The 16,069-nt window shown below is 42.9% G+C and overlaps 2 protein-coding genes across 6 annotated transcripts in view; one reads left to right on the top strand and one right to left on the bottom strand.

Moving 5' to 3' along the window:
* RC3H1 (ring finger and CCCH-type domains 1) overlaps positions 1 to 12,444 on the bottom strand; it is a 59,088-nt gene extending 46,644 nt beyond the window's left edge. The window contains exons 1-2 of one of the 5 annotated variants that reach the window (XM_046898243.1): positions 12,246 to 12,444; positions 9,266 to 9,289 (exon numbers count right to left, since the gene is read on the bottom strand). The gene's annotated coding sequence lies outside the window, so the exon portion shown is untranslated. Of the gene's footprint in view, positions 1 to 681; positions 1,941 to 9,265; positions 9,290 to 11,610 lie in introns of all 5 variants that reach the window. The other 4 variants (XM_040705257.2, XM_015290529.4, XM_046898242.1 and 1 more) reach the window with 4 other exon arrangements.
* A 99-nt stretch (positions 12,445 to 12,543) lies between these two features.
* RABGAP1L (RAB GTPase activating protein 1 like) overlaps positions 12,544 to 16,069 on the top strand; it is a 216,544-nt gene continuing 213,018 nt past the window's right edge. Inside the window, exons 1-2 of the mRNA XM_046944410.1 lie at positions 12,544 to 13,642; positions 14,817 to 14,910. The gene's annotated coding sequence lies outside the window, so the exon portion shown is untranslated. The remainder of the gene's footprint in view (positions 13,643 to 14,816; positions 14,911 to 16,069) is intronic.

Raw genomic sequence — 16,069 nt, 5'->3', positions numbered from 1 at the left:
CAGTCCCTTTGACTTGGAGCTGGTTTTTCACCTCATTCAGTAGGTGCTGCCCCCATTTTAAAAGCAGATAGCAAACAGCCTCATGTTAATAACTGTTTACATAACAGAAGTCTCTAATAAACCTTTGGTTACTGTATTTACCTCCAAATGCCGCTTAATTTGGAAGAGCGCATTTAAACATCAAAAAGATCTTTTATTAAAAGCATCAAGTAAAAATAAGTTATGAATTTTTAAACAACAGAAATCTATGGAAGCACTGCATACCTGCCCATGTTTTAATCCATGAGTTGCTTTCATAATCAAAAGAAGGGATCTCCTATTTTCTGCTGTATACAAAACAAACTCTAGACTACTGTGATGTTATTTCAAAGGGCAATGGAGCACCTAGTGTACTGGCATGCTTTTCACCACAGCAGGAATTCCTAAAGAGGTTGTTTTGTTCTTTTTTTACTCCCTGAACCTCATAATTCTATTCCGTGTTATGCCCTCCTCTCTCTCAAATGTTTTGAGACAGAAGTATTAAACTACATCAGCTTCAGGATTTCAACTGCTCTTCTCCAGACACTTCTTCAGTCAACAATGTGGTATCATTTCTGCATTAGCATGACATTGTATGGTGCCATCAACTTTGGAGAAGAGATGAAGGTTTGAGAACAGTTGTCAAAACATTGCTTTGCTTACCACAACACCACAATCACAGCCACCGCTTCCAAGAAGCAATGCTGGCAGACTGAGGAGATGCCAACGGAGCGTAATCTAAATTTCGCTCATTTTTCTCCCTGCTCGCAGCTCAAGCCTCCCTGCATTTGCCACGTCAAGAGCTGAAAGGAGTACTGTTAGAAGTTGTTGACTGAAAATACCCACATTGTAAACAAAGACTAAATCACAGCCTCAGCCTATAAAAGGGATTCTCCAGTTAAGGTCTAACACTGCAGCAACAGAACCTTATCTCCACTAAGACCAGATAATTATATGCGCTGCTCACAAGCTAAAAAGGGCTAACCATCTTATCCCTGTGAGGACTGAATCACCCACAATTACATTTTAACTCCACAATCAATGAAGACAGATAATTAAATACACTAATTAAAGCTGTTTGGTGTTTTCAATGCAGTTTCATGTAAGCTTATGCAGGGGCAAATGAGAACCACTCCATAGCAAGGCAGCAGCACCACTGCCCAGCACTCTCACATCTCTCCCATGTCCCAGCTCTACACCTGACACATCCGTCTCATCTATACCAGGGACCTTATTCTGTCAAAACCAAATCCCTTTCCATCCCATGTCAGCTCCTTACAGACTCCTCCAGCTTGGTTAACTGGTCAAGAAGTCCTGGAAACATAAAGGAAAAAGGGAAGGAGAAGGGGGCCAACTGCAAGCCACATTTTGCATCAGTGCAGTCTTATGAAGTTTTTAGATGCAGTTTCACAAGCAGCTTATTGCATAAGGACAAGGGCAACAGACTTTAAAAGTATGTCTTATTTAATGAAATCTATTTCTGAAGTACTACCTTTCCTAAGCTATACATTTAACAGTACTAGAACCTAGCACTGAGAACAGCAGTCTGGCACGATGAAAAGAGATGAAATGGAACAGAAAACTCAAATGAACACAATTAATGGAATTGTTCCTTTAGGAAGGTAGAAGCAATCACGTCAGTGTTCCAGTAGCTAGCAGAAAAAGAGGTCACTGAGACCAAACTTAGCCAGATACCCCCTTCTGGCAACCCCTGCAGTAGCTTCACTGATAATAACAGGGGGAATATTCAGATAAAGAATGTAAGTTTTACAGATGAGTACTGTGCTTGTTTCTGTGACACAGGCTGCAATTGCATCTCATTAACCACCCAGTCTACACTGGGGCTCTGGTGTCATCCAAGGTTAAGCAGCAACTCCTTGCAGTAATGGCAGGGAGCCCGGAGAGTTTCAGCTCTGTTGCAACTGTTGGATACAAAAAAAAAGAAAAAAGAAAAAGAAAAAGAGAAAGACAACAATAAAAGAGTCAAACAAACTGTTCCAAGGCTTTCTCCATGCCTGAGCACAGTTCTGCTATAAAAAAGTTAAACACAGTGCAACACAGACAAACCTGCTCAACATTTCCAAGTAGTTTTAAATTACCACACACACACAGCTTAAAAGACTTCAAATAGCAGTAGGAGAGTCACACCACCTTTGCTGAAAAGCAGGTTAATTCAGGTACTTCTGACTCACAGTGTAATTGAGCCTGATCTGCTTTAAATGCTACTGGCACCTGGTGATTCAATTTGTAGAATTGCTAAAAAGAGCAGTCCCAGAGGCCAGAAATAGCCAGGGCAAGTGACAACTTCTGAATGCAGTATTTCACCTAACTTGCAATTATTAAACAAAACCTCACACTTTTTTTTTTTTTTTTTTTTTTTTTGCTTTGCTGTTAGTCTCACCTTCCAGATTTATAAATAGTGCCTCTTCTTTGCAGCTTTGTTGAGATTATTAAAAACAATACTTGCGTGGTTCTGGCGAGTGGAAACAAGCAGGTTTAAGTCTCAGCATTTCCATTAACTGCTTACTCCTATCCAACAACTGGCATTTCAGAGCTAAACCACAAAAAAGAACGCTACCTGACATTTTTTGATTTAAGTACACACCAAGCCATGCGAGACAGCCTTATATAAAGAAAAACCAAACCAAAACAAAAAGCTCTCCAGCATCCCAGGCATCCTCCCATCAGTAATGGATGAGAGGTATAACTACCTATGGCAGGGGCCTTAATTCAGATAGGAACAAAAGAGTATGCCATATCCTGTTAATAAGGGTTTTGAATTATAAACCCAGTTTTAAAGGTTTAATGTTACATAACTTGGAAATAATCCCAGCAAAAGGGCAAAACATAATCCCAGGAAGTTACCTATTAAAATTCCATTGCCAACTTGGCGATTTTTGCTACATCAGCCTTGTCTGTAGCAGAGCTGCATTTACACACACTTCTATCAGAAGAAAGTTCTCTTATTTACTACTTAGCACAGAACTGATGCAAGTGGAGCAGTCCACAAAAAAATAATTCTCTCTTTCTCAGTTGATACCACTGTTAAGTATTAGAAGATTTGTTCATCTCCAAAAACTTGCTACAACCATGTTTTAGCAGCACCAGCAACTAGAAAGACAAAAATCAGAACTATACAGGACACCTCATCTCACCCATTCTGCTGCCCTAATTCTAACAGTACAAAGTATAGAACTCTTCATGGCATGCTGAACTAGTACACTGCTCAAAAGCAAAGAGGAAACTTCCGTGAATGAACTTGATTCAGGAAGAAAACCAGAGTAGCTCTTCAGTCTGACATCCCTGTAATTCAATTGGGTTTTTTGGTTCCTGCTAAGAATCTTCCTGAAGTGGTCGCAGCCCACCAAGAGCTCCTAACACTGACTGCTGTCAGCCCACTGTTTGAGCCTTCACACAGCCGCCTCTAACAGGCCTACTGAAGCTATTACAGTCGGGCTGGGAATTACTTTCTTTAATACACAAAGCCTGATAGGACCAAAGTATTTCAATGTATTTATTAGCATACTTCAGTCACTGGATTTCCACAGACTTACTGTCAATTTTCATTCTACAACGACAGCGCTCAAACCAGCTCATCACAGCAACATGATTGATTTTATTTCCACTCCTCAAAATCTCCACTAATTCATTAATGATAAGTTCTGAAACAACAGTGAGGCATTTCTGCTGCCCACTTCCCCTCCTGAAGGCTCCCAGTTACTGCCACACAAGCTGGCAGATGAAGGTCCAAGGTTTTTCCCCTCTCTCCTGGGGCAGAGTGAGGGGACTAGACAGCTTCCACTGTTATTTAGCAGGTGAATTCATATATTATTCACGGGAAGACACAATGGAATGTGGTTTTAATTCAGATTTTACACAAGAGAAGCTACACCTGTGATAGTTTCAATGCACGGTGAGCAACACTGACACCACACCCCATTCTTGTCACGCAGTGCTAACACGGACAGCCACACCAATATCTCCGGAATGCCGAAGCGTTTAGCTCACCTACCATATATTCCTGTGGCAGCCTTCTTCCAGGTATGCCTGGAAATCATCTAAATCATACCCAGGCTTCAGCTTGACAGAGATCAAGTTACTCTATTCTAAATTGGGCTAGTGAATCCAGAAACCCACATATAAATGGCTGTGATCATGTAATTCCTCCTCAGGAGCACACCCAGAGACATCCCCACCCAGTCCTTACGTGCAGTTTTGTTAGAAACATTTGACTGAGAAGTTCCACTGAGAAAGGAACTGACCAGAAAAGCCAACTGCAGGCTGCTGTTTGCTGAATCCGCGTAAATCCTCAGACTCCAAAATACAGGGGTGGAAATATTTAATTTCTATGAACTGTAACGCAGAGACTTTGATGCTTAATGCAGAATAATCCTACTCACTTATTTCTGACACACCTGGTACAGGAATAAACGCTAAAAGAAAGACTGAAAGTGGCTTTCCAGTTTTTATGTCGTTTTAATAGTTCTATTTTTCTTCGTTCCTTTTTGCAAATGCTATAGAAAGAAGACAGAACTTAGCAAGTTGAGGCGATATACAAATTTTGCCATGTATTCCTCCTCCTCTGGAAGCTTCTCTGCAATAATTACAGTGCTTGGGGAGAAGATTAGCCTCAACAACTCTGGTAATAATTGGGAAAAAGGGAGCTCTCCTGTTCTCAGCTGAAGTCAGCCCTTATCAGCAGCTCTCAAAGCACATGGCCAAAACAGAAATGCTGTTGTCAAAATTCAAGCAGGCAATCGAAGGTGACTTTTTACAGTACAAGTCCTTAATTTGAGAAGTACCAACCAAACTGTGCCTTTCTGCTCTCTGGTGTACTTCGCCCGCAGCACCGTTTTTGTGCACTAAGCCACAGCTATCAATGTGAAACTCGTTATTCAGATCCTTAACACAAACATGCCCTTAAACCTGGCAAACAGAATAGACGATTCGGAAGAGAAAAACATAGGGAAATACAAAGTGAGCCATCCTCAAGTCAGAAAATGGCTCTCTGCAAAGTACAGCGCACCGAAGCTCAGTAGCATACAAAGGTATCATAGAAGTAACACCTTCAGATAACAGTCACAATGTGACAGAACACATATTAATAATAATTAATAATAATTATTAATTAATAATGTGCACAAGCATTATCAAGTTCAGAAGACGACCCTGATGGCTCAGGCTCTTCTGCAGAATTGAATAGCAGCTGGCAACAAAGCAGTCACGTAAAAGTCTGGATTCACGCTGGCAACTGAAGTCTAACTAACGCTCACTTTGCCCCATAACATTTTCTTTCTGCTTGTTGTACACATCACCTACAAATTAGTCATAGCATCCAGGCTTCCATCTTTAAGGAGGTTAAAGAAGGCAGAGTAAAGTTACAATTCACCATTTTGACCGAACTGCAAGATTCTTGCAGCGCTAAGATCCCTTTTAATTAATTCTACAGGAGGCCTTTTCACGCAATTAAATAGGAATGACTCACAAACAGGAAGGGCAGCCTGAATTGCAGCCTCTCATCTAACTTAGCAGCTCATTCCAACAAGCCAGTCTAACCTAACTTATTTTTATCTTTCACATTCGCAGGAACAGCCAAAGTAGTCACGAGGGAGCGTGCCATGAACAATGCTTCCCAACTGCTCACCGGTTCCAGAGGAAGCAAGGACATTTTGGGAGAGCACAGCAAAGTTCAGGAACAAAGAGTCCCGTGGTCACTCCATTATCCAAACAACCCATCCTGGATCGTCAAAGCAACAAAATTAATAAGCAATATGCCATCTCTGTTACCTTCATTAACTAGCTGAATTGAATACTGGCTCATAGCAGAACAAAAACAAAACGCTCAGAAGCAAAGTAGATAATACCAGAGAAAGATTATGAAAGACAATGAGAGGTGAAGACACCAATGGACCGGGGAGGAAACAAAAAGCAAAATCCAAAAAACAAACCAGCATTTAAGCATGCAGCCAAATAGAGACCCTTACAGAAAAGTCATTTCAAGTCTGGAAAGACACGTGGGAGGGATACGCTCTCTTTGTGATCAGTCATCTTTGAGACTTGGCCTTGTCTTGATTGATTTCTGAAACAAAATCCACATTTTCTGTACAAAGCAAGTAAAAACCTGAATTACTGTTCTTCTAGAGCTGCCAATAAACTGCTAAGTAAAAGAGAGCCATATTTTAGCCTTTAAAAAAAACGTTTTTGAATGCTAATGTCTACCCACATCGATGTAGATGACCAATGACAGTTTCAGTTCCATAATTTATCGTTTATTTGATTAATTCATGCTGTTGTTTACAACAGGGCACTTTGTCAATTAAGTATGTCATGTGAGAACACCTGAGCTCCCCTAACCAGGCTAAAAAAATTAATTGACTGCCATCTAAAGCAGCTCTTTTAATTGCTCTAGAAGGCTCAAAAATATTGATTTAGGCAAGCTCTAAGCAAGCTAGAAAACACACCATGAAAGCTGAGATGATGCTCCATTCAGTGAGGGGGTAGGCTGAGAATTGCTTCACAGCACGTATACGTTCTTCCTCTCCTCCACGTGAAGCAGGACAGCATTTTGATATTTTTTATCTCCTCACAATACCTGATTGTGGCACAAAATTCAGGTTTGATTTTGTAAAGTTTCTGTTTTGGTTCTTTTTAAACCATGAACCATCAAAAATAGAGAAACTGCTTCACTGGGCTCATCAGGAGAACGTCTTCTGTCCAGAGATGGGATTTAATTAATGTTAGGTCTGTGTAACTGCCAGAATTATGAATGGTCATTAAATGATGATTATGCAGCGTGTCACAAGCTCAGGGAGCCACGTAAGCTATTCAAGCTCACTTTCTGCTATTTCTTTTGAATTAGTGGCTGAGAGTTTCAAGGTCTTTAGTTCTCGTGCCTTGGCACACAATTAGAAAAAGGGCACAAACCACTTCAGCCTTCCTGTACTGTGAGTACCAGATTCAACAGATACAAACACTGGATAAGGAACTCTTAGCACTTTCCTTTGTTTGTACAGCTCCAAACACCAAATAGTACCTGAAGGACTTCCATTCCAAACTGATAACAAAAGGAAGGGGGAAAAAAAAAGAAGCCAAACCATGTGACTTCCAGGACAAGCAAGAGTCAACAGTTAAAAGTCTCATTTAACTCTCACTTTTAAAGGAAAGGACAAGGGACTTGTATTACACAAACTTTGTATTAAAACATGGAAGAGTTACTGATTCATGTAGAATTGCTAGAAAAAAAAGGAGTAGGTCAGCATGAATAACATCTATGCTAAAAACAAAGCAGAGAGAATGAAAAAATGCTACTGGACAGTAGGAGTGTAGCAAAGAAGCTGGTTTACTAATAAGTAGGTAATTAAAACCATCCCCCTTGGCACAACTTTCAATTCATTCACTTCGTAACACCTTCCTTCAACCTGACTCCTTTCGCCTCCAAAGACAGCTCTTAAATTTGAGCTGGAGACCAACGCTGCCTGCCACAATTTATCAAAAATAATTAGTTTGCAGGTCCCTGAAGACCTTCAGTGCATACTGAAGAGACAAGATCCCTACTCCTATACTAGAAGCTTCCTTTCAAAACAGAAGGGAATTTAAAAGTTTTAATTGCAAAATGTTCCAGCTTGCTCATCTTTTTAACTGAAGTAATTGCTGTAAGTGATTTCAAGAGGAAACTCTGAGAAGACCTTTAAAACTGGGCTGAAACCACTACTGTTCCACCAGCTGATCAACCAGAAGTTTGTAACAAACAACAGATTTAAAAACAATCATACCTCAACCTTCAACGTTTAACCTGGCAGGTTTTTAGCATCCTAAAAAGTCATGCCATTTGGAACGCCTGGACTGCATGCTCAACATAACAGCCTGCCTGCCTTCAAGCAGTAGTCAAGCAAGTACTGAGGAATGACCTACAAGGTGCAGACACTCCCAGAGCAGCAGGTATTTCAGTTACTGCAGCCATCCACGCACTTGGTTTCTTCAGTAGTCCTGTAGCTGAAGTGCAATCATACTGCAGCAGCCTCAGATCAACATGACATTCACTCCCTTGAAGTATTTGTGCAATTAAGGCATAGCGTTTTATGTGAAAGATAGCACTGATTTCACAAGGTTTTTTTTTTTTGCAGTAGATTGGTGTGGAGGTTTTACTGACATCAAGGTTGGAATGAACAACTGAAAATTAACCCTCTTGCTTTTGAAACGCTGAACTCAGGACTCCTTACCACAGCGTTACCCATTTTTGACTCAAGTACTCCTTTCTGTCACTTCTCAAATTACACAGTAATCCCATAATGCTACAATCTGTCTCAAACAAATGAAAGACTAGCTCCTTTCCTCTTGCTACCCTTGCAGCACCTTTCAGTTTAACTGAATTCCTTCCATTTCTTATGTTGCAAAACACAAAAAAATTAATTCTTCTGTCTGTCAAAAAAATCCCCTTCCCTCGACTCCTCTTTCTTCCTTCCAACCATCTCTCATAAGAAGAGTTTTGTCTATGGTCTTATCGATTCCTTTTTCTAAACAGCACAACTAACGCCACATAGAACAGTGTAAAGGCACATGAGTGACACACAGATTTTCTGTACCATTCTACACGTGGCCCTTACACTTTCTGAACAGCATGCTGAGCAACAGCTTTCAGGTGGAAATCTGTAAAAGACGTGCAGTGCTTTTTTTCTGTGTGAATTAAAGTATTTAGATTTTCCAGTTGTCAGTGGATGGTGCTGAAAAATGCAGCTCAACAAACAATGTGACATTCTTCATCTAAATAAGGCACTAGTTTCTTGTTCACAAGTGAAAGCTTGGGCCAGAGCCAGGAGCTGCCACCTCCTCAGAGGTAACACAGGTAACACCTGCTCTTGTGATGCTGATGGCCTTCCTACAGCCCACCTGCACAAACCATGTTGCTCACGTATACAAGAAGCCACCTGTACCCACCAGAAGTCACCCCAGTCCACACGTACCCACCTTCCTTCTTGCTACATTAAAAAAGGAATCTCCAGGTAAATAAGAAACCTTGCATGAAACACACTCAACTAACAACTCCAGCACAGAGATCTGTACAAGTGGTGCAGCTCCTTGCAATACAAATTTGAAGAAATGATCTTGAAATCTTCGTATTTCAAGCACTAAAGTCAGTTTCCTTTCTCGCTGGTACCGCAGAATAAGTTCTTACCAGACAGTAGCGATACAGTTATTTCCATAAACAACTCTAACTAGACAGCTGTTTTTTGTCAGAATATCTACTTACAGCAATGCGATGGGGCTTCCTCACCTTCTTCCCAGTTACGCATTTCCACAAATAATAAAAAGAAAAAATCAGAAATCAGTTAGCCCTTTGAAATCTAATACCATTTCAGCTTTTACTGCACTGGTAACTAAGAAATTGAAACCGATGCAGAAGATAACATCGTCAGAAGCACTTCTTGAGAAAAACAAGTGGCCAAAGTAGGTGATGGGAACTGTACTCAATTCAGCACACACTGAGAACTGCCTCTGCACAGAAAGGAAAGTAACGGGTAAGTATCTGTGGCTTTCTTTCTCAGTTAGAGTGAGTCTGTGGACTTCAGACTGCTTGACAGTAATAGACCCTATACAGAAGTAACCTTGAAGGCCACTCTGAAATTTCAGCTGGATTAGGACATTTATACAAAAACCTTTCCCAACAGAAGTATAATATAGCTTTATTTCTGTATAATAGTTGAATATTCATTGTTAAATGCAGTTCAAAGCATTAGCTCCAAACTACAAATCCCCCTGTGAGTCAGAATTTATGGCCTAACAGCTTGGGGTTCTCCAGCAAACAGCTATCCTCCAACCTGGGGCATGCAGGGGGAGGGGACAACCCACAAACCACAGTTTTATCTGCCAAATGATTCACTGAATCCACTGCAGATAAGAATCTTAAAACAGGGAACGGTCTTTTCCAAAAAAAAATTAACAACTTTTACAAAAGATTCTCTGCTCATAAGGTATCATACAGTGGCTGCTGCACAGCTATTTTGAGACACTGGGGATGCACGTTTGTGAGTGTAAGTGCAGATAAGTACTTGGTTTTTTTTTTTTTTTTAAGTACTGTAAAAAACAGTATCTCCTTTGCAGCAGTAGTTACTTCGGAGATACAGACCCCAGATAATCAGTGATATCAGCCTCTGCTTTATCAGTCTCATTGTTATCAAGGGCGACCACAGTCATCATCACTCAAGACCTCTGAATCAAATATAAAAGAAATCCAGTCACTATTTCAATACACTTGCTTGCCGAATCTCAGCATCTACAGCGCTTAATTCAACAAGATTAAGAGTGGTTTCCGCCCAGATTGCTGATGAATCACTGGTAGCAGGGCAGAGGTTTCTGAAAACAATCCTGCTAATCTCTGTTCACCTGATCATGTACTGTTATACAGTAATATATATGTCCTAAGCTGCCCTTCAATTAAGCCTTGACAGACTGGTGCATGCAACTACAGGATCCACACATTCACTGGAACATTTTAATATCTTTATGAGCATTCAATAACATTACCAATCTCTAAATCACTTTTCCTTTAAACCAGTTTGAATACAATGCTGACCAAAAAAACCCCACAAAAAAACGCAGAAAACATGCAAATAACTTTGTTTCTCATCTCCATTGGTGTTAATGCTGCTCAGAAGTGACTGACAAGCACCCCATGCTGCCCAAGACTCTGGCTGTCAAAACAGACTACGACAGTACTCTCATTTCTAAGTTCCCCTCAAACCAACCCGTCACGCTCTCTGCTTTGGCAGAACAGGAAGCTAAAGCTATAAGCAACTGCAGAGAAAAAGAAAGGTGCCTACCTGATAAAGCCTGCTTCTATTTATGTTAGTGGAAACCATAATTTCATATCCACACCGTGTATTAATAGACTAAAGATTTAAAGTCACATCCTATGTTTCTAGCAGAGAAGCACTGAAACTGTCCATTGCACACACACTCCTCCTAGGTGCGCTAGGCTATTTACACAGCTAGGAAGGCTTTCATTAGCTTCACTGACCTCAAACACACAAATGCAGGAATGTACAATTTGTCAACTAGCACCACTCTCCTCATAAGACTGAAAGGGAAAGAGAGGTCAGGAACAGGAAAAAGAGGTGAAGATCTGCACTGGAGCACTGGAGAGCTACCTAACAGCTCTGTGTAGGTCTATGGCATGAATGGAGCATAAACACAGAGTTTGACAACTGTGTTTCTCTTCCTAGCAGGGCCATCAGGAGACAGCGCTGCTAAAGCTGTTACAGGGATGAGAGCAATTTTGGCTCCTTCACAATTATTGTTTTTTCTATTTACTTTGGACATATTCAGTACAGTACAAATCACACAGGATTCTTCATTCATGCTTGACTGAAATTACAAAACAAGAGAGCAACTCCTATGTAAAAGCCAAGTACGCGCACGGAGAAATGCACCGTTACCACTTCCAAGGAAGAAAAGCACACCGGTCCCCTGCTCTTAACCCGGCACACGCCTCACAATGGCTTTGGAGGACAAAACCTTACACCGGGGCACTCCCAGCCACCGCAACTCGCTACAACGCAGGTGTGCCGCCGCCGCGCACCCGGCCAGAAACCGTACCCATTCTCGCCCTGCAATCCTAACGTCACGCAGGGTGAAAAAGGAGTGAAAGTGCCCGGTGTTCGCTCTGCGCTACCGCGGTCGGCTCTCCCCTCGCTCTGCCCTCGGGGCCGCAGACAAAAGGGCGACGGCGGGCGCGTCACCAGCCGGGGGGCTCCGGCCTCGTTGCCGGGCCGCTCTCGCCGAGTCGTGCCGTGCCAGAGGGACGCGGGGACCGCCGTTGGTCCTCCTCGGGCCCGCACGGTTCTCGGGAAGGGCGGCAGCAGACGCAGGCCGCGCACAAAGCCGCCGGCCCCCTCCCTCCCCGCCGCAGCCCGAGGCGACGCCGCCTGCCCCCACCCCCCGGCCAGACCCAACCGGCGGGCCCTCCCCTCCCCCCTCGCCTCGGCGGCTCTCTCCCTCTCTACCTCCCTCCCGGGGCGTTCGGAAATGGAGCCCGGCGAAGCCTGAGGCCTAGCGAGGCGGGCGGCGCCGCGGGCCCGAAAGCCGCGCCCGCCCCTCCGCCGCACCCCGCGGGACGCGGGCACGGCCCTCCCGCCCTCAGCGGCACCCCAGGGCCGGCCCCGCTCCCCGCCGCCCCGCTCCCCGCCGCCCCGCTCCCCGCCGCGGTGAGGGCAGAAGGACGCCGCACTCACCACACGGGCCGGGCTCCCGGCAGCGGCCTCCGGCCCCCTCAGCTGCGGCACACGGGGGCGGCCGCAGCGGCCTCCGCCTCCTGCACCCGCCGGCTCCGGGCTCCCCCCGCCGCCGCCTCCCACCGCCCCGCTGCTGCCCCCTCCGCCGCCGCTGCAGCAGCAGCCATCTTGTGCGTCGGCTGCCTCCCTGCGCGCTGCCGCCCGCCCCTTCCTGCGCCCGGCCCCCGGCAGGCGGAGGGAGAGGAGGAACCGGCAGAAACAGCCGAGTCACGGGCCGGGCCCTGCGGGGCGAAGGGCTGCCGGGCGGGGGAGCTGTCACCGCCGGCAGCTGCGGCCGGGGCAGCGCACTGCTTTCTGCCTTCCGTGCCTTTGGTTTCTTGTTGGATTTTTTTTTTTTCTCCTTCGTTCTCTCACTTCATTTCCTCGTCCCCAGCGCTCACGCAGCCGTAGCGATGTTGCGGGACCGAGGTTTTGGTTCTTCGTTGTGTTCAGTGCGCGCTGAGGAGCTGTGAGAGCTGGGAGCCCCTCAAGCTTCTGCCCGCCATTTTACCTCAGGCGGGGCGCGCTGCGGTCCTGCTCGGAACCCCCGCGGCGCCGGCCTTACAGTTTGGGTTTTCTTCCTCAAAACAAAATAAAATAAAAATAAAAAGCTGTTCCCCAGCCAGGCTCTCTCAGGTGTCTGTGCACTGCTTTGCCCAGGAGGTCCCCGGGAATGCACAGAGCTGGGCTTGCTGCTGGGAAGGTCCATCATCCTCCACCAGAAATAAACTGGAGGTGTGTTGGGGACCCGCCAAGCCCTCCTGTGACACTCAGTAATGGAGCTAGTTTGGTTACTGGAGAAATTTTGAAGTATTTTACACATATTCTTGACAACTGCTGCATTTAGTGAGTGCAAATGGATGGACATTTAGTTCCCAGAACATTTCAAAACTATTTAACATCAGGATATTTTAGGGTAGCATCAATTGGATTCTCATTCTATGGAAGTGTGAGCTGAGATATCAAATACAAGGGAATTTGTTCAAATCTGTGTACAATGTGAGAACCAGCGCTGAGGTCACTGGCCCCATGGCGTTCCCCAGGGATGTCCCTGTGTAGGTGCACCTGCTTGGGATTTGTTTTGTACAGCTGTTCATCAGTGCTACAACAGGCACTAACAGCTTTTAAAAGGTCTGACAGAGTTACATGCTGATACTTTTTCCTGTTATTCCCCTCTTAGGAAAGGCTTTGGTGTATAACCCACACAGTGAGACCTGTGCAGGATGCTGCACGTGGAATCCTTGCATTGCTAACCACTTCACAATTCTGCAAGGAACATGCACTGCTCTGTCAGTTCAACATCCCAACAGCAAAGGACTGTGTGACCTTCATATACCATTGAAGCTGTGTGATGTCAGGTGAGGAATAGCCAGGCTGAGAGTCAGGGCCTCGAGACAGCAACCTGCAAAAGGATGCAGGGTCACGTCGTGCAGACCTGGAAACAAATACCTAGAGCCTCTTAGACAAAGGGGAAAGCTTACATGGAGTTTGATATTCAGCTTATCTTTCTGGCTCTTATTCACTGCAGACTGCTATGATTTTCATGTTAATTTTACAAGAATTGTGGTGATAGCTAAATATTAATTCTGTCACATTTAATGTTTTTAATAATATCACTTTCAATCACACTTCTATTTGGAGTTTTCCACTACCATAATTAAACTTCATGCTTTTCAAGAATCAGTGCTTGAATAAAATAATATTAAGAACAGGCATTTGGCATTCTATAAGCATGGAAGATTAGGATCTTTGCAAAGGCCACTTTTAACTCAGCCAGGCTCAATTCTAAATGAATTTGCCACCTAGGGTGTAAATTGTGTGCTCTGAATGACCCATTAGCTGTTCCTTGGCCTATTTCTCACTATTGCCTAGAGAACTGAGAAAACCCTTATGAATTAGTCCTTTCCTTCAGCAATTATGGGTCTTAGTGTGAACTATAGAAGTGCAACTTCCACAGTTCAATATGGAAGTGTGAATCTCAAGCATTATGGCTGTTTTATTGTTATGTCAAATTGTTATTACCAGAAAAGATGTAAAAGCCTAAGGACAACAGAAATCTAAAGCAATGTTTGTAAGCATGGAAATCCTTTGTGCCATCTGTACACAATTAAATATCCTGATGAATGATTTAATCAAGACTGTCAATGTTTGCCACATTCAGAAGTCAGGGATGATCACAAATCAGTACATGATTACATTTTTATCATCATATTCACATGATAATACTTCCCACAGTGACACACTAAGACCACTTGTTCATAATGACTGTAAATTATGTAAGAGTCTGTCTTGAAGCACAGTCTTTCATATGACCAACTGGCAAATTGCAGCATGGTTTATTATTAAAAAAAAAAAAAGATCTGAATCATCATACTGCTATCTAATTAACCCCTCTGCTTGCAAATGAACTACGGAACAGTATCTCTGCACATTATCCTATATAAATTTGAAAATCTACTTCATCCTATTGTTCTAATTTTAAACATTTCATATCACAGAAAACTTTGAACCAACAGTTGCTGTCTTTTGCAGGTTCCTCTCCTAAATGTTATGCTAGAAACATGAACCTTGCTGAAGTTGTTAGCATCTTGTTCAGACACAGAAGCCAGCACCAGGAGCTAAAATGGTAGGTGTTCTCTGCAAACTTTGTTTAAAGAAGAAACAGTTGAGGCCTAAGGATGTTCTCCCCCTTTCTAGTGTATATCAGGTGGTGGTTCAGAGTACATAATCCCAGTATTTTATTCAGATGTGTTCTCAATACTTCATTCAGAGCCTTCTACCACTTCCTATAGTCAGTTCCTATATATTATTCCTGTCTTTCAAAAGGTTTTCATTTTCAGGTAGCTTATGTTTGCCCTCAACATTTAATTCTATTACCACTTAGTAAATTCTGTTACCAGTATTTACTCACTAACAACAATTTTCCGTATTACAACATAGTCTACCGCAGTACCACACTGTTTAGAGAAGTGGGATCTGGAATGACCTATGCTTATTAAGTAACATTGCAAAGATGACTGCTCTGAATTTCATAACCCATTTTAAATCTTCACCAGAGTAACACTTCTAGGTGATTATTCTTTGTCCTGGATTTTGAATGTTCAGAAATTTGTAGGTGAGCTTGTTCCTTCTTTTTCTTTTTTTCCCAGGAGTTGATCTCACGAGATAGCTAGTTTATTCTTAACGTTCACTTTCTCCAGTTATCCAGCATTACTTCCTATATGATATACTGCTTCAACATATGAAACACAAAAAAATTACTTTCCGGATTACTGTTTTCATATCTCATTTCAGCTTTTTAATTCTGTTGTCATTTATCTCCACTTATCCACATTGTTCTCTTTTTTTACTTTTTTGTCCTTAAATGACAACAGAAATTAGTTTAGATTCTACAACACCATGTGTCAGTTTTCCATTTCATCTTTGTTATTTTTGTTCCTCTCACCAAAGAGATGCTAATGTTGGCACACTTCTAGGATGTTACATTTATGGCCAACCTAGTAGCCTTCTAGAAATGAGTCCCTATACTACCCTACACGACTGAGAGAAATAGGTAAATGATTGGTGTAACTGTGAAATAGTACCTTTCTGGTTATTCAATTTATTTTAGTTTCCATATAAAACTTCAGTGCAGTAACACAGTAGCCATCTTCATAAAAGAGAAAGATTTTTAATGAGTTGGCAATGTTTCAATTTGCTATTTCAGTTACCTGCATGACCTATAAAGCTGATAATAATGGAAATTTTCTCATTTTGAAACCTGTGATATCAAAATGAAAGGAAAG

The sequence above is a fragment of the Gallus gallus genome, chromosome 8 (assembly GCF_016699485.2).
Source record: "Gallus gallus isolate bGalGal1 chromosome 8, bGalGal1.mat.broiler.GRCg7b, whole genome shotgun sequence".
In the NCBI taxonomy this organism is placed as follows: Eukaryota; Metazoa; Chordata; class Aves; order Galliformes; family Phasianidae; genus Gallus; species Gallus gallus.
Note: the sequence above shows the minus strand (reverse complement) of the source record. Positions and strands in the feature narration are given on the sequence as shown.